Genomic DNA, 24,853 nt, shown 5'->3' with positions numbered 1-24,853 from the left:
AGCCTCGGCCATGACTGCGTTTCGGAAGATTATTTTACGGTAGAGCTGCTTTTCCCATTACTGCCCTCGGAGGCCTCACACGGCGCGAGGAGAAGCGCGTGCGTGGATGGTGGGCCGAGACGTAAGGGAGAGGCGGAGGAGGTCAGCGCCTCTCACCCGGCTCTCGGGAAAGCTGGCGCTTCAGACATCTCCGTCCCCGGAGACAGGGATAAACTACCGGAATGGTGTGCAGCAAGAAGCTGTTTATCGCCGGGCAGCATCGCTTCCGTCCCCCAGGGCGCCGCTGGCGGCCTCTACACCCGCACACCCACGGATCCTCAATTAATCAATTTGTACAAGACGGGGTAATGGTGACAGCTCCTCTGCTCCGGCCTGTCGGGATTTCTCCTCTTGCAGTTTAACTGCTCGCTGATGGCGCCGCCGCTGCCACGGCAGCCCATGGCTTATTTAATTAGTGACAAGTGGAAGTCTCGTTCTGCTGCCGAGACGGCTCTGTGCGCGGTGCCAGCAGCAGGAACCGACGGCTCCATAACTCCCACAGAGACAGCTCTGTTCCTCAAGCAGAGGCAGCTCCGTCCCTCCCTCAGAGACGACTCCATCTCTCCCTGCCAGAGGGTCACATCTCCCCTCCAGAGACTGCTCTACTCCTCCAGCAGTGACATTTCAATATCTTCCTGCAAAAACCACCCTGTCTCTACCCACGAGGCACTCACTTCTCTCCTTCCCTCTCCCACCCCTTCTGCAGGCAGAGACTATCTATGCTGCATAGACATCTGCATTCCTTCTGCAGACAGCTCAATTCAACTGCTGAACACGGCTTTACCATCAGTCACGCCTGTAGAGACAGCTCGTTCCCTGCTGCTGAGACCACCATACTTTTGCTGTAATGAGAGCTCCGCCCCTACTGAAGAGACTGCCCCCATTATTGATACAGAGAGACTGAGACATATCGGTAACTCCTGTAGATGAACTTAATTCCCTCTCTTTAGAGACAGCTCTATATGTCTCATAGAGAGACAGCTCCATATCTACTGAAGACTCAATTCCACCTTTCGTATAGAGGCAGGTCCATTCCTACATAAAGACTCTTTCAGACCCTTTCAGACCCGCTGCACAGACAGCCTCATGTCTCCAGCGGTGGCAGCTCCATTGAACCAGCAGAGACAGCTCCGTCGCTACTGCAGAGACAGCTCCGTCGCTCTCGTATAGATCGCTCTCTCTCTTGCAAGTGACAGCACCACCCTCCTCACCCAGAAACAGATCATTACCTCCAGCAGCGAGAGAGAGAGAGAGAGAGAGAGATCTTTCTCTTCTCCAATGACGGTTCAATCCCGCCCGTAGAGACATCCCTATCCTTCCCAAATAGACGGTGCCCCCTCCCCCCCTCCGGAGACAGCCCCTGTTCCTCCTGCAGAGAGAGCTCCAGCGCCCCTATAGGGACAACTCAATTACTCCTCCAAAGAGCACAGGACACACACAGAAAGAGAGAGGGATTGTGAGAAAAAAAAGAGGAGAGAGTGATGTCCCCTTATTCCCCGCTGAGACAGCTTATCTCCTTAAAAACAGCTTTGCCGTCGGCAATGACTACTTTCTTTGCGTGTGACACATTATCCATCCCTCCAAAGACTGCTCGATCCGTCCCTTCGGGGCAGCCCTCCGACTTAGACAGCGTCGACTATCTGCATTAGTTACAGAGGCAGCGCCATCGCTCCTCACGAGACGGCGCCATCTTTTATCCAGAGAGTGCAACCATCTCTTTAGGGACAGTGTCATCCCATCCCCAAGCAGCTCACCCCCTTTCAGGAGACAGCTTAATTCCGCCTCTAGAAACAGCTGCATGTCTTCTTCAGTGACAGACAGAACCAACTTTCTCAAACACAAGGTGACATAACTCCCATAGAAACACTTCTCTTCCTACCCCAGAGACTGCTCCATCTGTTCTCTCTACTCAAAGCCACCCCTCCCCAGATATCGTCCAGTTCCTCTGGAGACAGGCCGGCCAGTCACTCTGGGACAGACACTTTCAGTTGTCAGTGATTGCTACACCCTGCTTGAAGAGTAAAGTCCATCTCTCTTCCAAATACAACTCCTGGCCACAAGAGACATCACCAGCAACAGTGTCGTCCCTGCTTAGGGACATATGCACCCAGTCACAGCGGCAGAGACCATATAAAGGAGTTCTGTACGTGAAACGACACTGGAACTGGGGTCTTTCACCACCAGAGATGTCATCCAGATGCGACTGTCCTTCGGCTCTAGAGACAGCACCAGATGGACACGATTATTCCACGATCAGAGACAAAACCAAAAGGCGAATGCCATTCAGCATTATAGACAGCAAATAAAATAATGTTCTTATCGGCAAAAGCACCGCTTCCTGAGCAACTATCTGTCTTTCAGCTCCGGAGACGGTACCCAGGAGTGAGTGCCCATCAGCACCAGAGACAGCCTAGAAAAGCAAGAGCCGTTTCACAATTTCTGAGCAGGGCTACTCTAAGCACGCCCCCTTCAGAGCCAGAGATGTCTCATCCGAACAGGGGTGCCTCAGCAACCAGAGAATGTTCCCTCCGAGCAGGGGTGCCGAGCATGCCCCCTTCAGCGCCAGAGATAATCATCGGAGATTGGGTGCCTCGGCACCAGAGAGAGCTTCCTCGAGCGGGGCCCCTTCAGCACCAGAGACCCCGTGCTCTAGCAGTTCCCACTCAGCGTGAGACAGCTTCCCACCCACGGCCTCTTCAGCGCCAGAGAACGCGGCCTCACAGCAGGTTCTAGGCTCCATTCCGGCATCTCCCTTTCAGTACCACAGACAGCTCGCCTCCGACCGGGGCCCGTTCAGCACCTTCTTTTTCACCATCAATAATTGAAAGAGCCAATCTCATCTAAACTGGCAAGAAAGCAATATCTGGCCAGTGGCAACAAAAATTCAGGGCACAAGGTCACTTTTTTGGGACACATCTGAGGACGTTGCAGGATTATAAAATAGCAAACCACACAAAATGATGGACGGAATGTTGCACAATGGCAAAACATTCACCCCCAGTCACAGATCTGAGTTTAATCCATCCTTATTTTGCTCAACAAGCCACCCCAGTTCAGACATGGCCATATGCAAATCAGTCTTGACCCTGTGCCTCATGGGAACAGTCCAGCCTGAACTGCCAAGCCATGTCTTCCTTGGACCAGAAGCAAGCACCCAAGGACCGGTTTCTGGCTATCAGCAGTCTTCAGCCAGGATAGCTTGACTCCAGTGGCTTAGTGAGCAAGGGGCCCACGTCTGGGCATACCCTTCCCACATAGGGTGAATAGCAAAACACACAAAATGATGGACGGAATGTTGCACAATGGCAAAACATTCACCCCCAGTCACAGATCTGGGTTTAATCCAGCGTTATTTTGCTCACCAAGCCACCCCAGTTCAGACATGGCCATATGCAAATCAGTCTTGACCCTGTGCCTCATGGGAACAGTCCAGCCTGAACTGCCAAGCCATGTCTTCTCTGGACCAGAATCAAGCATCCTAGGACCGGTTTCTGGCTATCAGCCGTCTTCAGACAGGATAGCTTGACTCCAGTGGCTTAGTGAGCACGGGACCCACGTCTGGGCATACCCTTCCCACAGAGGGTGAACAGCAAAACACACAAAATGATGGACGGAATGTTGCACAATGGCAAAACATTATAAAATAGACAGCTGAAAGAAGTACAAGCCAAAATAGCTTTATGTTCTTTAGTTTGTATTACACATTGGAGTGTTAAGCAAACGTTCACAAATAGCTGGACAGATTTAAAGATACAAAAACTAGTACACGTATACACTCCAAGCAGAATTTGACAGCCGACTAAAACATTAAGGCAGATATAATAATACTACCCACATACCATGAATGATAGTGCAAAAAGCATGGCTCTGTTACTTTACATAGACTAAGGGGGTCATTAGTGTGGCGGGTGGACTTTGTCCACCCACCATACCCCCGGGAATTGGGAACGCCCGCAATGCTTGTGGTGGTCCAGCCCCCTCAATTAGGATGCGCCCGCCACACCGGCAGGCGCATGGTGCATTTGTAACATTGCGGGGGCGGTGCTGAAAGCACCCTCCCCTGCAATGCATCAAAGGCAAGTTGTGCCTTTCAATGCACAACGTGACAGGCACCGAGCGGTGCCTGCCACGTTGTACATTGAAATGCAGGGGGGTACCATAGGTACCCCCCATGTCCCCCCCCAACCCCCAGAGTCCTGGGGGTCCGCAACGGGCCCCCGCAAGCATACTCCGCATGCCTTTCTGTGGCAGCAATGCCACCGCGGAAACGCATGTTTCCGCCACCATTGTAATATGGCTGGCGGTGTCTAACAGACACCGCCACCAAATTGAACCCTTACCGCCTGGTTGACTTGTCGACCAGGCGGAAAAGTGGCAGACGGACTTTCCGTCCGCCGCGGACCCCGCCAGCCATCATAATATGGCAGGAGGTCTTTGCTGCATGGATGCCGCCCACCATCCTAATGGGGCCCTTAGTTTTCACTTGTAGTAGCACTACCAGAGAGTGTGAAAAAGAGAGGGAAAAGATGGTGAGAAAGGAGAGGGGCTATATACTGAGAGAGAAAGACAATGGGTTGGAAAAGTGAGAGTGAACAGTGAGAGAAGAGGAAAACAAACGAGGGTGTGCCAGCTGAGTGAAAGAACAGATGGTGAAAAGAGAAAGGAAGACAATAGAAGAAGATGAAGGAGAGTAAAGAACCAACAATATACAGAAAGATGGTGGGGGTGAGAAAGAGAAGGTTAAAAATGGAAGGTAGAGGGGACACATACACGGTGAGATGGAGGAACTGAGAAAAGGATGTGAGAAGAGAGGCAGAAATGAATGGCTAGGTAGGAGAGAGGAGGTAACAGACAGAGAAGAGGGAACCAAGAGGTGAAGAGGTAGAATAGGGAGTGAATAGAGCGATTATGTGAGAGTTCACCTTGTAACCTGTGCACCAGACTTTCAATCCCAATTCCAGTGTACCATTTCTTTAAAAATATGGTGCTACTCTACTCTTTCCCTTTCACGCAATGTAACGCAGCACAACAACTTCACTTACTGCGCTGTGTGAAATGTTAGCAAATATATCCCTCAAAGAGTTGGCACAAGTGTCCAGACTTAAGTTTTGTCTTGAACCTTGTACAGAGCTCTGCTACCTTTTGCCTAGGGTTGTGCTACTGAAACAACATAAAGATACAGGCAGAAAATCACTATTTAAGAAAAGGGCATTTTTTGCCCTTGTGAAAACATAATTTCCCCTTTGTTGGTCCTGATGAATTGCCTTGGGGGAAGGCAAGAAACTAGTCGACCAAATTAAGGGAAACAATAGGTATTAGTTCCTAAGGTTTTTCCAGCACATCCCCAGATTTTAGCATACCATTTTGGGGGTAGGAAATACAATTGTTTTTAGGCCCACTAATCTGGTATTTTTAATCTTTTTTCACTTTACAGTTTTAACCCACTCCCTTTTCCAAATTCATCAAACAGTGGCTAGGTGCATAGGGACAGCCAAACTTTTAACAAAAACCAGTGCTCCCAGGTATTCGTAGGTAGTAGCATACCCTTGTCCGTAGAGGACAAGAATGGGCCCAATAATGGAGCATGCCACCCAGGGGAAACCCGGGTCAGTGAAGGTTTTATAACTTCCTTCTTCGACATTCCTGCAAGTATACAAAACTTTTCCCTGTGTGCGAGGGTACCTCTTTTTGATCACAAATGATTTAATTTCCTTTACACTGCTACTCACTCCAAGTATGTAGGGTAGCATAGGGTGTTGGAGTGCATTATATCACACACATAATATACAGACACATAGGCTTGTATCAGTGTGGAAGTCAATGTATTGGAAATGTTACTTGAGACCAGGACCACTGGAATTATTCAATCGACTGTCCACTGCTATTTTTGCATAATTATTGGTTTGTTGCATTTGCCACATAATTCATCATCTGCTGCATAATCTGCAGATTTCAGTTCAAATGATTCATAAATTACTAAAAACTCAGCAGCTTGTGTTTCCACACAGTGGAAGGCCCGTTGCAAAGGGTGACTGGTCACCTTTCTGTTGCTTATTGCTATATTCAGGTGTTAAACCTGAACTAATGAGGTGCACCCTATGCCCAATAATAGATACAAAACACGAAAAGGAGACCAGGTCAAGTAATGGTGTGCTGTTATAAATGGTGAGCAGGAATCACAAGGGCACCCGTGTGAATAGATATGTTGGATTACACTGGGCTGAAAAAGTCCCATCAGACCACCCTCTTGGCGGTATATCACCATCTGGGAAGGGCAGTTATTCCATTACCCGCCTATGTGACAGTGTGGGAGAGGAAATCAACGTAGTCTGCCACAGTAGTGCCCCAAATGAAATGTGAAAAAGAGGAATGCAGTGCTATGAAAAAAGTGATGCATAAAAATGACTACCTAGACTAAGGAAAAAACTTGTCAACAAAAGTGTAGGTGTCATGATTAAAAACACGCCTAGTAGCGAATGAATAGAGCTACATTATGGCGCTGCGTAGAGTGGTCGACAAGTTTCAGCTAGATAGAGTAGTACTCCAGCTTTCATCAGGACCTTGGAAAAGATACGCTACTGCAAAATGAACTCAAGGGTGTACAAGTATAAGGAAGCACACGTTGCATCAAAATACTATATAAAGGAAAAAGTATCACCCAAAACTTGGAACTTCTGTGTCCTCTGCAGACAGGAAAGACATGTTCTACCTGTCAAGTAAGCAAAAGATACCATATATGTATTACCCCACAAGTGACCACATGACCCCATATACACCATCAAGACAAGACCACACCTGCATGAACAATTTGCGTCCTGCATTTTAAATAAGCATATTAGCTTTATCACGAAGAGGCATTTCCTCACAGTGATACTTACCCAGCTTTGTGTGGGTGAAACCCTCACCTTACCCGGCAACCGCTCGGGAAATTGAGGCCCCGCTCTAATGTGTAAAAGAAGGGGGGAAAAAACTATTAGCTACAGTCTAACCCACTTGCTATATACACAAACCCAAAAGACGTGTGATAGACTCCTTATTGCCCAAACATTGCCTAACCTGTCACTGAGCTGGGTAAGTATCACTGTTCATGCAGGTGTGGTCTTGTCTTGATGGTGTATATGGGGTCATGTGGTCACTTGTGGGGTAAAAATGTATGTGTGTGGGTGCTGCACTCTACTTTGCTGAATTTAAGGGCGTTTAATCAAAAACGTGTGCACCTTCGATTGGTGCCTGCTACACCATGTAAAACAATGTATTAAGCCTGACACCTAACTGGCTGCCAGGACTCTAGGGTGCACAACATGAAATGAGCGAACTCTTTAATTCATTTGAACTTTTTTGTTTATATTTCAACCATTATTTTTTATATATGCATTTCATGAGCATGTTCATCATCATCAAACATAATTTATAATGTGCAAATCAATAAGGTTTACAAACTCAAAAAGAACAGTTACATAATATTAACCCAATGCATTTCGGGACCTTTCGTGGCCCCTTCGTCAGGGGTCTGTCAAAAAAAGACAAAAGTAAGGGAAAGGAAACTTATTACTTTCAATGCTTACAAGTTTCTCAGTTACTTCCAATATTGCAAATATATTCTATAATTATAGGTCTCATGGTGTCTCATTCCCTGAGATCTGAACCTTTCCTGATTTTGGAAAACACATTGCATGTTTAGTTATGCTTATTAAACTAACTTTTCAAAGCGAAACAAATATTTATTACACGCTAAAAGGGCTATTTATGATTTGTTTACATTGATTAATTCAATTATAGGCTTTCTACTAAGCCTACCTACCGTTTCCATCAAGTTGCTTTAAGCGATGAACAATTTTTCTATGGAAAAAAACAAGATTGAACGCAGAGCTCTTTAGTATACTGCATTTAAATACATATTGCCTGTGCACATTGTCCCTTTTTCTAGAAAAATAAATTCATTACCTGCGAGCCTATGCGTAACGCGTTGGTCTCGCTTCTGTGGCCAAATAAAATAAATTTATGCTGAAAAAAGAGGCGGGAGAATATTGTTTTAGTCTAATTTCATTAAGCAAAAGTGAAGGTAATCTATTAAGCGTGCTTACCACAAAAGCCGTTTTTTATACCTGTTTGTAAGACCGTTTCAAAGTCTTCCTTGTTCTTTAGGCGAACAGCTAGTACCGACCTGTTGAGAGGTTGAGAATATTGTTTTACTGCACTGATCGTTCTTTTTATTACCACGCACTACTGAAAAAACGAATTCACTTTACCTGCGGTCCTACGCTGTAGAGCTTCGGTCCCGCAGTGCTAGTACCTCTGATGTTAACTGTGGAGATAACGCCACGTTACTAAGTTGCGGTACTTAAATAATAAAATGCCGATTATTTCAGCATATTGGAAAACGATTTCGCGGCTTACCTAGGACTTAAGTTTGCTGTCCGTGTATTTGGATTCCACGTTGGGGCGTTTGCTACCGCCATTAGAGTATTAGTCCTTTATCCAGTTCCAGTGCTTAGGTTACGATTGACATAAAAAAGGGACTTTAGCTTTTCAATCCTAGTTAGTTGTAAAGAAGTAGGTGCGGCCATTTTAGAGTGTTTTTACAAAGATGGTCAAATCTATGTTAGTTTCCTGTACTTCTACATTATTAGGTACAACTTTGAGCTTATTGAATTTATACTAAATTGCAGTTATAAACAAAAGAAATTTTGCTGCGCCTATTTACAACTCAAACATAAATATTTCGAGTACATGACATATATGTAACAACGATAATAACTTTTCAAAAACAAGGTGCTCAAACAATTGGGTATTTACAGCATATACGTATTCTATAATACTGCCTGCCTATTTACAATCTTATATTTTATGTATGAGTGTACAGAATATGATTTACATTGCTAGTAGTGTACTGTTGGTTTGTGTCTCTATAAATTTATTGTAGACTATCTATTAAATCGCGTGTCTGAATTCACGGGGTATCAGACATGGCCCTATGTATTGCCTGTTTAGAGAAAACAAACCATCTCCATTTTGTCGTTGAGCCCGAAAGGGACCAAAGTCTGCAATTTACGCATCCAGAATGCTTCTCTCTGGAGAAGGATCTTTGCATTGTCGAATCCCAATCTCTGTGGAACCTGTTCGACTATCTGAAATCTCAACTGCGCTATAGTGTGCCTTGCTTCTGTCCAATGCTGCGCCAGAGGTGATGTGGTGTTTTTCAATCGTATCCGACTCTTGTGCTCCGTTAACCTCACTTTTAGTTTTCTATCAGTTTTTCCTACATAAAGGAGCCCGCACGGGCACTTGATAGCATATATCACATGTTCCGAATTACATGTTGTATTGTGTTTAAGTTGAATTTTTTCTCCAGTTCTTGGGTGCAAAATTACATTTCCCGGGATTATGTTGTAGCAATTTTTACAATTATGGCATTTCATTGTTCCTTTAAATGTTGTGTGCTCTTCCATAGTACTTCCAGATTTACTGGGTTTGCTGAGCATTTCTTTAAGATTTTGCGCCCTTTTATAGGCAAACAAGGGTTGCTCGAGAAACAAAGAACCAAAGTCTTTTTCTATTTGCAAAATCTCCCATCTTTTCTTGATTATTTTCTTTATCTCCCAAGATGATGTAGAGTATTTTGATACGAATACCATCCTTTTGTTTGTTTTTTTGAGTTTCTTTACAAGTAATTCATTTCTGGGAATAGTTTTAATTTTTTCTACATGTGCCTCAAGGAGTTTTTTTGGATAGCCTCTGTCCAAATATTTTTGCTTTTGTTCCTCAATGGTTTTGTCGCAGATCTCTGGATTTGATGTAATTCTCTTAATTCGCATGAATTGCGACACAGGCAAGTTGTTGATCAAGCTCGCTGGATGAAAACTTCCAAATAGTAGAGCATTGTTTTTGTCCGTTGGTTTTTTATATACACTTGTGTGTATGGAGTTTTCTTTAATTTCCACTAAAACATCAAGAAATGGCAGTGCTTTGGTACTCATGCTGTGTGTAAACTGGATCCGAGGATCTATGGTATTAAGATTTTGAATATTCTCTACCAGTTTTATTTGCGAATCTTTCCAAATTATAAAGATATCATCTATGTATCTTTTATAATAGACCAGTCCATCTTGCCACTCTGGATGCTTCAAAATGTGATCGTCTTCAAATTTGGCCATGAAGATATTGGCGTAGATACAGGCTCCGGGAAAACCCATTGCTGTGCCGTTTAGTTGTATGTAAACGTTATTTTGCCATGTAAAATAACTATTTTCCAAACAGAATTCTAGTAATTTGATTATCATGCATTTGACTTCTTCAGACTTTTCACCCTTTAGGAGCACCCATTCCATGGCTTCCAAGCCCTGTCTGTGCGGTATTGATGTATACAAAGATGTAACATCTATTGTGCAGATGGTCCACTCCGTTGCTGTTTGTGCATCAATAGTCTTAAGGTTCCTTAAGAAGTCTGAAGTGTCTTCCAAATATGTTGACCAATTTTGTATGAATGACTGCATATGAGTATCAATAAATATTCCCAGGTTTTCAAGAATTGAAGAGCACCCAGACACTATCGGTCTAAATGGTGGATTTTGCAGATTTTTGTGAATCTTAGGTAGAAAATATATCCGCGGTCTTCTTGGATACACTTGTCTCAAATAGCGTTTCGTTGTTGAATTAATCCAACCCAACTCTTCTGCTTTATTGAGTATTTCGTCCAAGGCATATGCTATTTCCATTGTAGGATCGTTATCAAGTTTTGCATATGTGGTTGCATCGTCAACATGTTCTGTGCCTTTTTGTAAGTAAAACGTGGAGTCCATAATGACTAGACCCCCTCCTTTGTCCGCCTTCTGGATTACGATTGTTGGATTTTTCGCTAATGATTGCAATGCACTGTATTCAGCTTTTGTCAAATTATTTAGTTTCCTCTTGAAATTAATTTTGCTTAAGTCAGCCTTGACTAATATCTCGAAGGTGTCTAGTGTTTTATGTGATATTGGGGCTAGAAAAGTACTCTTTGGTTTAAATTTGATGTCTTCATTTTCATCAGTTTGGACTGGATTTACAATTGTGAAGAAATGCTTAAGCCTTAATAGGCGCATGAACTTGAAAAACGCTATTTCAGTTTCTAGCTCATTAGTTTGATATGTCCTCACAAAGGTTGTTCCTTTGTTAAGTAGATCTGTTTCAAATTTCGTTAAGGGATACTCTGATATATTTATCACGAGGTTTTGGCCTGACTCCTGAGACTTGCTTTCCTTTCCCTTTCCTTTTCCTTTTCCTCTTCTCGTTTTTTGTCCACCTGAGATGTGGCTGTTTGATCCGGTGGTTTGCTGGGCAATTGGCCCGCTTCTAAAAAAGAATCAGAAATAAGATTGGTGCTGCTGGCACCTTCTGTTGAAGTCGAAGGAGTTGCTTGTTGTTTACTTAAGGGTTGCCTCGATGCATTAGTGTCACTATCTGAAACACCACTTTCGTCCGATGTTGTTGGTTGTTGCTTTTTATTTGTGTATCTCCTTTTAGCGTAAACTTCAGCCCAAGTATAAGCTTCATTGAGCTTATAATCAATTGTGTCGCGTTTAAACTTCCGCAACTTTGTTTCTTGTATTTCTTTACCATACTTGTCTAGTTTTATATCCAAATCAGCCAAAAACTTATTCCAGGGTTCTAACTCCATTCTAGATGACAAATCCTTTTTGACGTTGAATATTTCCTCTTCTAGCTCTTTGATGATTCTTGAGAGCTCTTCCACTAGTAGCAAAATCAAATCGAGCGAACATTTATTTAGGATACAGTACCACTTTTCCATGAACTGGGGATTGTTATTCAGTCTATATAACATAGGTCTAATGGCGAGTCTGAGGCCTCTTGGAATTCGTCTTACGCGATGATATTGAATTAATGTTGAGGCATGTAGACGTTGGTTTAATTCGCGTTTTGTTAAGTATTCCAATTGTTTCAACTGTTGTGTAACTGATCCACTTTTCGCATCAAAAGTTTTGGTCTCCTTGATCAGTTGATATATTTGATCAGCGTCATCTGTTGTGTAGATTTTTATATTTGCTCTATTTTCCGTGATACCTGATATCGATTCAAAAGACATTTTTCTTGGTGCTAGTGCCCACCGTTTGCAGAATGATATGTAAAAATGTATGTGTGTGGGTGCTGCACTCTACTTTGCTGAATTTAAGGGCGTTTAATCAAAAACGTGTGCACCTTCGATTGGTGCCTGCTACACCATGTAAAACAATGTATTAAGCCTGACACCTAACTGGCTGCCAGGACTCTAGGGTGCACAACATGAAATGAGCGAACTCTTTAATTCATTTGAACTTTTTTGTTTATATTTCAACCATTATTTTTTATATATGCATTTCATGAGCATGTTCATCATCATCAAACATAATTTATAATGTGCAAATCAATAAGGTTTACAAACTCAAAAACAACAGTTACATAATATTAACCCAATGCATTTCGGGACCTTTCGTGGCCCCTTCGTCAGGGGTCTGTCAAAAAAAGACAAAAGTAAGGGAAAGGAAACTTATTACTTTCAATGCTTACAAGTTTCTCAGTTACTTACAATAATGCAAATATATTCTATAATTATAGGTCTCATGGTGTCTCATTCCCTGAGATCAGAACCTTTCCTGATTTTGGAAAACGCATTGCATGTTTAGTTATGCTTATTAAACTAACTTTTCAAAGCGAAACAAATATTTATTACACGCTAAAAGGGCTATTTATGATTCGTTTACATTGATTTATTCAATTATAGGCTTTCTACTAAGCCTACCTACCGTTTCCATCAAGTTGCTTTAAGCGATGAACAATTTTTCTATGGAAAAAAACAAGATTGAACGCAGAGCTCTTTAGTATACTGCATTTAAATACATATTGCCTGTGCACATTGTCCCTTTTTCTAGAAAAATAAATTCATTACCTGCGAGCCTATGCGTAACGCGTTGGTCTCGCTTCTGTGGCCAAATAAAATAAATTTATGCTGAAAAAAGAGGCGGGAGAATATTGTTTTAGTCTAATTTCATTAAGCAAAAGTGAAGGTAATCTATTAAGCGTGCTTACCACAAAAGCCGTTTTTTATACCTGTTTGTAAGACCGTTTCAAAGTCTTCCTTGTTCTTTAGGCGAACAGCTAGTACCAACCTGTTGAGAGGTTGAGAATATTGTTTTACTGCACTGATCGTTCTTTTTATTACCACGCACTACTGAAAAAACAAATTCACTTTACCTGCGGTCCTACGCTGTAGAGCTTCGGTCCCGCAGTGCTAGTACCTCTGATGTTAACTGTGGAGATAACGCCACGTTACTAAGTTGCGGTACTTAAATATTAAAATGCCGATTATTTCAGCATATTGGAAAACGATTTCGCGGCTTACCTAGGACTTAAGTTTGCTGTCCGTGTATTTGGATTCCACGTTGGGGCGTTTGCTACCGCCATTAGAGTATTAGTCCTTTATCCAGTTCCAGTGCTTAGGTTACGATTGACATAAAAAAGGGACTTTAGCTTTTCAATCCTAGTTAGTTGTAAAGAAGTAGGTGCGGCCATTTTAGAGTGTTTTTACAAAGATGGTCAAATCTATGTTAGTTTCCTGTACTTCTACATTATTAGGTACAACTTTGAGCTTATTGAATTTATACTAAATTGCAGTTATAAACAAAAGAAATTTTGCTGCGCCTATTTACAACTCAAACATAAATATTTCGAGTACATGACATATATGTAACAACGATAATAACTTTTCAAAAACAAGGTGCTCAAACAATTGGGTATTTACAGCATATACGTATTCTATAATACTGCCTGCCTATTTACAATCTTATATTTTATGTATGAGTGTACAGAATATGATTTACATTGCTAGTAGTGTACTGTTGGTTTGTGTCTCTATAAATTTATTGTAGACTATCTATTAAATCGCGTGTCTGAATTCACGGGGTATCAGACATGGCCCTATGTATTGCCTGTTTAGAGAAAACAAACCATCTCCATTTTGTCGTTGAGCCCGAAAGGGACCAAAGTCTGCAATTTACGCATCCAGAATGCTTCTCTCTGGAGAAGGATCTTTGCATTGTCGAATCCCAATCTCTGTGGAACCTGTTCGACTATCTGAAATCTCAACTGCGCTATAGTGTGCCTTGCTTCTGTCCAATGCTGCGCCAGAGGTGATGTGGTGTTTTTCAATCGTATCCGACTCTTGTGCTCCGTTAACCTCACTTTTAGTTTTCTATCAGTTTTTCCTACATAAAGGAGCCCGCACGGGCACTTGATAGCATATATCACATGTTCCGAATTACATGTTGTATTGTGTTTAAGTTGAATTTTTTCTCCAGTTCTTGGGTGCAAAATTACATTTCCCGGGATTATGTTGTTGCAATTTTTACAATTATGGCATTTCATTGTTCCTTTAAATGTTGTGTGCTCTTCCATAGTACTTCCAGATTTACTGGGTTTGCTGAGCATTTCTTTAAGATTTTGCGCCCTTTTATAGGCAAACAAGGGTTGCTCGAGAAACAAAGAACCAAAGTCTTTTTCTATTTGCAAAATCTCCCATCTTTTCTTGATTATTTTCTTTATCTCCCAAGATGATGTAGAGTATTTTGATACGAATACCATCCTTTTGTTTGTTTTTTTGAGTTTCTTTACAAGTAATTCATTTCTGGGAATAGTTTTAATTTTTTCTACATGTGCCTCAAGGAGTTTTTTTGGATAGCCTCTGTCCAAATATTTTTGCTTTTGTTCCTCAATGGTTTTGTCGCAGATCTCTGGATTTGATGTAATTCTCTTAATTCGCATGAATTGCGACACAGGCAAGTTGTTGATCAAGCTCGCTGGATGAAAACTTCCAAATAGTAGAGCATTGTTTTTGTCCGTTGGTTTTTTATATACACTTGTGTGTATGGAGTTTTCTTTAATTTCCACTAAAACATCAAGAAATGGCAGTGCTTTGGTACTCATGCTGTGTGTAAACTGGATCCGAGGATCTATGGTATTAAGATTTTGAATATTCTGCACAATAGATGTTACATCTTTGTATACATCAATACCGCACAGACAGGGCTTGGAAGCCATGGAATGGGCGCTCCTAAAGGGTGAAAAGTCTGAAGAAGTCAAATGCATGATAATCAAATTACTAGAATTCTGTTTGGAAAATAGTTATTTTACATGGCAAAATAACTTTTACATACAACTAAACGGCACAGCAATGGGTTTACCCGGAGCCTGTATCTACGCCAATATCTTCATGGCCAAATTTGAAGACGATCACATTTTGAAGCATCCAGAGTGGCAAGATGGACTGGTCTATTATAAAAGATACATAGATGATATCTTTATAATTTGGAAAGATTCGCAAATAAAACTGGTAGAGAATATTCAAAATCTTAATACCATAGATCCTCGGATCCAGTTTACACACAGCATGAGTACCAAAGCACTGCCATTTCTTGATGTTTTAGTGGAAATTAAAGAAAACTCCATACACACAAGTGTATATAAATAACCAACGGACAAAAACAATGCTCTACTATTTGGAAGTTTTCATCCAGCGAGCTTGATCAACAACTTGCCTGTGTCGCAATTCATGCGAATTAAGAGAATTACATCAAATCCAGAGATCTGCGACAAAACCATTGAGGAACAAAAGCAAAAATATTTGGACAGAGGCTATCCAAAAAAACTCCTTGAGGCACATGTAGAAAAAATTAAAACTATTCCCAGAAATGAATTACTTGTAAAGAAACTCAAAAAAACAAACAAAAGGATGGTATTCGTATCAAAATACTCTACATCATCTTGGGAGATAAAGAAAATAATCAAGAAAAGATGGGAGATTTTGCAAATAGAAAAAGACTTTGGTTCTTTGTTTCTCGAGCAACCCTTGTTTGCCTATAAAAGGGCGCAAAATCTTAAAGAAATGCTCAGCAAACCCAGTAAATCTGGAAGTACTATGGAAGAGCACACAACATTTAAAGGAACAATGAAATGCCATAATTGTAAAAATTGCTACAACATAATCCCGGGAAATGTAATTTTGCACCCAAGAACTGGAGAAAAAATTCAACTTAAACACAATACAACATGTAATTCGGAACATGTGATATATGCTATCAAGTGCCCGTGCGGGCTCCTTTATGTAGGAAAAACTGATAGAAAACTAAAAGTGAGGTTAACGGAGCACAAGAGTCGGATACGATTGAAAAACACCACATCACCTCTGGCGCAGCATTGGACAGAAGCAAGGCACACTATAGCGCAGTTGAGATTTCAGATAGTCGAACAGGTTCCACAGAGATTGGGATTCGACAATGCAAAGATCCTTCTCCAGAGAGAAGCATTCTGGATGCGTAAATTGCAGACTTTGGCCCCTTTCGGGCTCAACGACAAAATGGAGATGGTTTGTTTTCTCTAAACAGGCAATACATAGGGCCATGTCTGATACCCCGTGAATTCAGACACGCGATTTAATAGATAGTCTACAATAAATTTATAGAGACACAAACCAACAGTACACTACTAGCAATGTAAATCATATTCTGTACACTCATACATAAAATATAAGATTGTAAATAGGCAGGCAGTATTATAGAATACGTATATGCTGTAAATACCCAATTGTTTGAGCACCTTGTTTTTGAAAAGTTATTATCGTTGTTACATATATGTCATGTACTCGAAATATTTATGTTTGAGTTGTAAATAGGCGCAGCAAAATTTCTTTTGTTTATAACTGCAATTTAGTATAAATTCAATAAGCTCAAAGTTGTACCTAATAATGTAGAAGTACAGGAAACTAACATAGATTTGACCATCTTTGTAAAAACACTCTAAAATGGCCGCACCTACTTCTTTACAACTAACTAGGATTGAAAAGCTAAAGTCCCTTTTTTATGTCAATCGTAACCTAAGCACTGGAACTGGATAAAGGACTAATACTCTAATGGCGGTAGCAAACGCCCCAACGTGGAATCCAAATACATGGACAGCAAACTTAAGTCCTAGGTAAGCCGCGAAATCGTTTTCCAATATGCTGAAATAATCGGCATTTTATTATTTAAGTACCGCAACTTAGTAACGTGGCGTTATCTCCACAGTTAACATCAGAGGTACTAGCACTGCGGGACCGAAGCTCTACAGCGTAGGACCGCAGGTAAAGTGAATTCGTTTTTTCAGTAGTGCGTGGTAATAAAAAGAACGATCAGTGCAGTAAAACAATATTCTCAACCTCTCAACAGGTTGGTACTAGCTGTTCGCCTAAAGAACAAGGAAGACTTTGAAACGGTCTTACAAACAGGTATAAAAAACGGCTTTTGTGGTAAGCACGCTTAATAGATTACCTTCACTTTTGCTTAATGAAATTAGACTAAAACAATATTCTCCCGCCTCTTTTTTCAGCATAAATTAATTTTATTTGGCCACAGAAGCGAGACCAACGCGTTACGCATAGGCTCGCAGGTAATGAATTTATTTTTCTAGAAAAAGGGACAATGTGCACAGGCAATATGTATTTAAATGCAGTATACTAAAGAGCTCTGCGTTCAATCTTGTTTTTTTCCATAGAAAAATTGTTCATCGCTTAAAGCAACTTGATGGAAACGGTAGGTAGGCTTAGTAGAAAGCCTATAATTGAATTAATCAATGTAAACAAATCATAAATAGCCCTTTTAGCGTGTAATAAATATTTGTTTCGCTTTGAAAAGTTAGTTTAATAAGCATAACTAAACATGCAATGTGTTTTCCAAAATCAGGAAAGGTTCTGATCTCAGGGAATGAGACACCATGAGACCTATAATTATAGAATATATTTGCATTATTGTAAGTAACTGAGAAACTTGTAAGCATTGAAAGTAATAAGTTTCCTTTCCCTTACTTTTGTCTTTTTTTGACAGACCCCTGACGAAGGGGCCACGAAAGGTCCCGAAATGCATTGGGTTAATATTATGTAACTGTTCTTTTTGAGTTTGTAAACCTTATTGATTTGCACATTATAAATTATGTTTGATGATGATGAACATGCTCATGAAATGCATATATAAAAAATAATGGTTGAAATATAAACAAAAAAGTTCAAATGAATTAAAGAGTTCGCTCATTTCATGTTGTGCACCCTAGAGTCCTGGCAGCCAGTTAGGTGTCAGGCTTAATACACTTGTGGGGAAATACATATATGGTATCTTTTGCTTACTTGACAGGTAGAACATGTCTTTCCTGTCTGCAGAGGACACAGAAGTTCCAAGTTTTGGGTGATACTTTTTCCTTTATATAGTATTTTGATGCAACGTGTGCTTCCTTATACTTGTACACCCTTGAGTTCATTTTGCAGTAGCGTATCTTTTCCAAGGTCCTGATGAAAGCTGGAGTACTACTCTATCTAGCTGAAACTAGTCGACCACTCTACGCAGCGCCATAATGTAGCTCTATTCATTCGCTACTAGGCGTGTTTTTAATCATGACACCTACACTTTTGTTGACAAGTTTTTTCCTTAGTCTAGGTAGTCATTTTTATGCATCACTTTTTTCATAGCACTGCATTCCTCTTTTTCACATTTCATTTGGGGCACTACTGTGGCAGACTACGTTGATTTCCTCTCCCGCACTGTCACATAGGCGGGTAATGGAATAACTGCCCTTCCCAGATGATGATATACTGCCAAGAGGGTGGTCTGAAGGGACTTTTTCAGCCCAGTGTAATCCAACATATCTATTCACACGGGTGCCCTTGTGATTCCTGCTCACCATTTATAACAGCACACCATTACTTGACCTGGTCTCCTTTTCGTGTTTTGTATCTATTATTGGGGCATAAGTTGACAGGTCATTAAATTATATCCCCTTTTGACCCTCCACACATTTGTTTTTTAGCACCCTATGCCCAGACAGTGTTAACAAGTTTAAAAATGACAAAGTATTTAAGTATAACTATTACAAAATGTGCCACATTACACCACATAATTAGATTTTTCTTGTTGTATGATTTACTCATCCCTGCCACATAATTTGGACTTCCTTGGATACATAATTCTAGTTACCCTGCATAAGAAAATGAGGACTACAACATGTACGAGTCACATGTCACACATACTGCTAGGCATTATATGTTAAGACTGCTCAGTCTGGAGAAATACAAACTCAGGATTTAAAACATAACATAGTGGTTGGTGTTGTGTTTACTAATAAGTAATTATTATTCTTCAAAGGAACCGTATTTATGAACCTTAAAAAAATGAAACATTAGAGAAAAACAATAAGGCTGTAAACCCGCCCCTTGCAGTTTCCATGCTGCTGTTTGATTTTAGTTCATAGCTCACTGTGCTATATAAGGATTGTATCTTAGGATGTGTAATTAAAAAAAGGTTCCTGTGGCAAAAGCAGTAACCCACTGAGCTGTCTACATAAAAAACAATTCTTCTGTCTGCGTGTTGCACATTGTGCTTTGTTGGAGACACACTATCCATCTGCACTACTTTATGATAAGTCAAAACTAGGACAAGACAAAACTCAGATCTCTCAAACAGATTCATTAATCACGAGTTAAACATACATTTTTAGTCTATAAATTGCTGGCACACTAGGAATCTGACGTTTGTGTCTTTAACCCTGTAAGAAGTGTCAATGCGACCACTCCCTCCCCTCTACCTCCCCAGAGCTTAGCCCCTGGTGAGGTGACACCAGCCCCTGAACAAAAGTAGAATTGACTTGCCCCAGGCTGGGGCAGGAGGAGTCCCAGTAAATACGGTAACTGCACAGAGAGGCCCATTATTATTCTGTATGTGGTATTCGGCCAGCAAACAGAATGACAATAGGCCTCTATGCTAGGTTGGGTAGGGGCTGCTGCAGGCGCTTCAGTTCACAGTACGAGTGCGAGATCGCCATTATAGTGGGTGTTATAGAACTCTGAGACTTCTTGCAGGGGGACAGGTCAGCTTGCTACAATATCTAGAAGTACAGACAAAAGGCATCCCTGAAAGGGATCACCATGGACAAGAGGCCCAAATAATTGATGTTTCATGAAATTTACTGATGGGTTGGCACCCTACTGCTGTCGGCTACACCTCAAGTGTGGACAAAGCCAGTTGATATCCCCTAATAACTCTCAGGTAGGGTGGTAGCAGTGTCAGAGCCTGATTTGTAAAAGCTTGAAAGTCCTTGGAAAATTTAAGAAAAATACGTAAGAGTGATACACATACATTGCAAAGCTTCCGAGGTCGTACAGCGAGTACAACAAGCATCGGCAAAGCCAACAGATCTCACCTATGAGAGCTTTTGGCTTTGACGATATCTATTAGCCATGCTATGTAGTCGTGTGTATGCTTTGCTAAAAATAATTGAAAAAAACACTATGACACAGTCAAGGTTAATACACTATACAGCATGGCTACAATCCATTGCCAAAGACAGCAATGCCCATGCTGTACAGCAGGAACAAAATACAATGGCACAGCCAATAGCCTCAAAGGTGAGACCTATTGGCTTTGCCAATGCTTTTTTAGGTCTTAGCACAACACCCCCGTGATTCTGAGCAAATAAATGAATCTCCATATGCGTAAAAAAGAAAAACAAAGTTATTTGACCCAAAATACTATACTATAATCACATAAGAAGGCAATTGCGCTAATATCCATATTTTAGTGAAAATATATTTGGAAGCAGATAACACAGCTAAAAATAGCAAGAGGTTCAACAAGGACCACAAAGAGAAGTAAAAATAAAAGTAGTACATCAGTCACAGCATATTCAGCAGAAGGACAGCAATCAAGCTGAAGCAATTAGTACTTGGTCAATGCTTTAGCCTAAAGAAGAGGAAGTGAAGCCAGCGTTCACTGGGTAATTAGAAGGCTGCAAATTAGAGTGACAATGAAGCAAACAAATCGTAAGCAATGGGTGGGCTTCAAGCCCTTTGTTGTATGCAGTATCTCTCGCAAGCTAGAGCGCATGCAGCCCTATATAAATTAAGCAATGAAAGAGAGTGTGGGATTTCTAAAGGAGCGGGGGAAGGATGTTTCAGTATAATGTGAACCTCAGTAGAAGTTCAGAAGAATCTAAAGAGTCTAGCATGAACCTTTCCATGCTGGCAAACCCAGCAGAGAGATCTGCTCTCTTCAAACTCAGAGTAAAATTCTGCTCTAACTAACTAGGAAACACCAATTAAAAGCAAGATCAAAGGTACCAGACTATCCATATCTCATTCTTACAGTCCATATCCAATCCCATGGGGACATTTGCTTTGAGTCGGTAAACTCCCTAAATTCCCATAGTCACACGATTAGGTACACATCTGCTTATCCTTAAGAGTTGCATCTTCCTAGTATGATAGGAACAGGAGGCTCTTTTCACCATCATTCCTCCATGTTTGCTGCCAGATTTCCTTTTTCAGGCCTCACTATTAGTCCAATACATACCAAAAAACCTTTTTTTTCTAACTAACAAGAAACCCGATAACACACCTGCATAGGACAGAAAAACAGCCTACTGGCAAACTTTAAAGTGTGCACTGCTCAGCTAAGGCCTAATGTCAAGCTAAGTTAATTAGAGAATGAAAATGGAAACACATTACAATATTATTAATCACTAGCTTACCCGTCGCGGTTGCTGTGATCTCAGAAGAAAGGAAATGTAAGAAAACTTGTTATGATAACATTCAATTTACATTTTGTCATTTTTATTGAAACGTATTCATTATAATATGGAAAACATTTCAAAGTGTTTTAATTCAGTTTTTTATTCGAGTGCTTGTGGATACACAATATTTTTTGTTTTTCCGTTTGGTGCGTAGACGAATAAATCAGAAGGTTTTCCGACGCATGAGCTGGCCACATACAGTTGTCCATGTGAGAAGCACGGATTCTCCAAATGTAGTCCACACACTTGCAGCGATTGTCCTTGTGCTTTGTTGATGGTCATTGCAAAAGCGAGTCGCAACGGAAAATGTAAATGTTCAGTATTGGAAAGATTATGAGGGCCCTGGGTGGACGGGGGCCGTTATTTAACAATTTTTTTTTTTTGGGCCAGAAACCTTCGCAGGAGTGTACTCAACAACTTTTAACAATTTTTTTTAATTGTTATTTATTTATTTATTTATTTATTTATTTTTTTAGCCTGAAACCTTTGCAGGAGTGTACTCAACAACTTCCCAAAGTTTCATGCCGATCGGATGAATAGTGTAGTAATGCATAAAGGACAAACGGACATACTTTCTATTTTATATATATATAGATTAGCAATTAAAAGATTCTTATAGAAGTCTAAATAAATTCAGTAAATACAGTTACAGTGATTATTATTCATTTCATTAGAACTACACACAACTCTTTAGCATGTTCAAAAGCGTTGGACTGCTGCAATTTTATAAAGGTGAAACACACGTTATGAAGTTTATCACACATTAAATATATAGATTACATGTTAATGCTCATAGATGGTGGAGCCTAATTTTATGCTCCTCCACACTTATCATTGTCACAGTGCCATCAAAGCCTATGATTGCTGTCTCTATCTTCTGACATCTTTTTAGTGGCCTGCTACGTAATCTCAGCAGAGGCCTTGCATAGGTTCCGGCAACAAAATGGGTTCTTTCTGCACCCAGAACCTGCTGCCACAGTGAGGCAGTGGTGCCAGCGGTGAATGTGGGGAACTGTTAGATGGTTTAACTTTTTACATCAGCTCCATAAGAATGAGTTCTACCATTAACATCTGGCAACCACGTTTCATGGCCAAAAAATAGCTTTTTCCACATTACAAGCAAAGACCTCGCAAGACACCTATGTTAGAACGTCACTCCTCTCCAAAAATACTCACAAAAGGGGCGCCCATGAGATAAGCCAAAAAATTAAGGACTGCAATGTGTTGAAGTTGAAATACATTATGGGTACCAGTGAGATTGCATCCTGATCCCCTTTTCTACCCTTTGATTTTTCTTTCTTGTCTGCTTTTTTCCTTTTTCTCAGCAGCATACCTTTTGCTTCCCTTCTGTCTTTCTCCACTCTCACTCTGTCGTTTCTTCATAGTTTTCGTCATTTGCGTTATCCTGAATCCACCATTATAACTCGTTTGTCAGCTCTTGAACCCCACCTCTTTGGTCTGTCCTAGTATTCTGGTGAACTTGTCTTTATGAGCTTTCCCATAAAAAAAACAGATAGAAGCTGGCAGATAAAGCAGGGAATGTATTTAAACTGTAACACTGCTTTGCTGCCCATTTGGACCAGTGTAGCCCCCGTTGTAGCTGCTTAAACCCTTCGATGCGGATGACAAAGCCAGCTCGTCATGGGCGTTAACTGCGCTACGCGGATGACGAGCTGGCTTTGTCACAAACCGCGCATTTTTGAAATTCCAGCGCACAGCGGGAAAACGCGGTAGCGGTTAAGCAGGGGGTCCCCTACACTACTTAACTCCATGATGCATAATTGTGTAAAAGTCAGAGGGGCTTTGGCAAACCAACTTCCTTTGTAATTAGGGATGTTGTGATGGGAGCCTCAAGTGGAAATTACACAAGATGCAAATTTGGCTTTTAGGGTCAGATGTACGACCATTAGAAATTGTGACTCACATTTGAGAAGTTTAACGATTTGCAAATTGCGAGTCACAATCACTAATGTACAACAGTGTCTGATACACTGTTTGCAATTCATAAATGGTCACAAGGGACTCGTCTTATTAATATTCAGGAGGCAAGTTGCAAATTGCGACCCATTAGGAATAGACGGCACTCACAGGGACGGTGGCCTGCTGGTGTCAGTAGACCACCATGTCTGTGACTTCTTTTTAAATAAAGCAGTTTTAAAAAAAATGAAGCCTGTATTGCTTAAAGGAAAACGGGATGCATTTAATAAAGAAAAATGGAGGGGGGTGGCTCACCATCATGGTGGACCGGACGTGAATCCGATCGGCTCTTCACCAGGCCCAGACAAACCAGTAGTTCAGGGGGCACCACATGCTCAACTTTGAGCGCCAACCTGGATATTTTGTGCGGATGAACTGAGAGGCGACGAGCAGTGGCAACCAAGACCACTCCTGGTGCAGAGCGTGGAGCGGGGGAGATTTCTCGCCGTCACCCGGGCTGATGTAAAATGGCAGCCGGTGCCTGGCTCATCAGCTAGAGCCTGATCCGGGGCTCCATGAACGGCGGGTGTTCCCGCGATCGAGTGGCAGACTACAGAGGCTGACAGCCTTGAGTGTGGAGCCCCCGGGGGCTATTCCGGCAAAAAGACAACCCGGTGTCCTGAGTCGTCGGCGTCCAAAAGAGCGGCAGCTCCTGCCTTTCAGCACCTTCGGCAGCCCAGCAGGGACCCCCAGGAAATCAGAGGAGCGTGGAGGCCTCCCCCCCAGAGGTGACTTTCATTATCGGTGAGTAGTGGGGAGTACTCTTCCCCAATGACCGGCCTGCCCGCAGTGAGTTGGAAACAGGGTGACTGGCCCTAAAATGGCGGTGGCAAGGCACCGAAGCCATACCACCTGAGGGGGGTCTTGCGAGCGATTCCCTGCTGCCATAGACATTCCTATTGTATAAATCGCTATTGGCACTTGTTGGTTTCTTGTGAGCATTCTCACCTGTTCTCCTCGCTCCAGACCCCGTTCCGCCCCGGCTGAGTGCCGTTTGCGCGGAGGGTCGAACTGTTGAGCGCCATTCCCCGCCTTCCTTGCTCCTCTTCCGCCCTGCCGCCCTCAGCGCAGGTTAGCGGTCTAGTGGTTTTGGACCATAGAGTACTTATTGGGAGTCTAATGCGGGACACAGTTGACAGACGCGGCGAATCAGGCTGCCAATGTGTTATCTACCCTCCGTGTATCTAGATTCGCAGATTAGCTGATTACTAGCTTTTAACGC

Source organism: Lissotriton helveticus, chromosome 5_1 (assembly GCF_964261635.1).
Source record: "Lissotriton helveticus chromosome 5_1, aLisHel1.1, whole genome shotgun sequence".
Classification (NCBI taxonomy): Eukaryota; Metazoa; Chordata; class Amphibia; order Caudata; family Salamandridae; genus Lissotriton; species Lissotriton helveticus.
The sequence above is the reverse complement of the archived record's forward strand: the minus strand, read 5'-3'. Positions refer to the sequence as shown.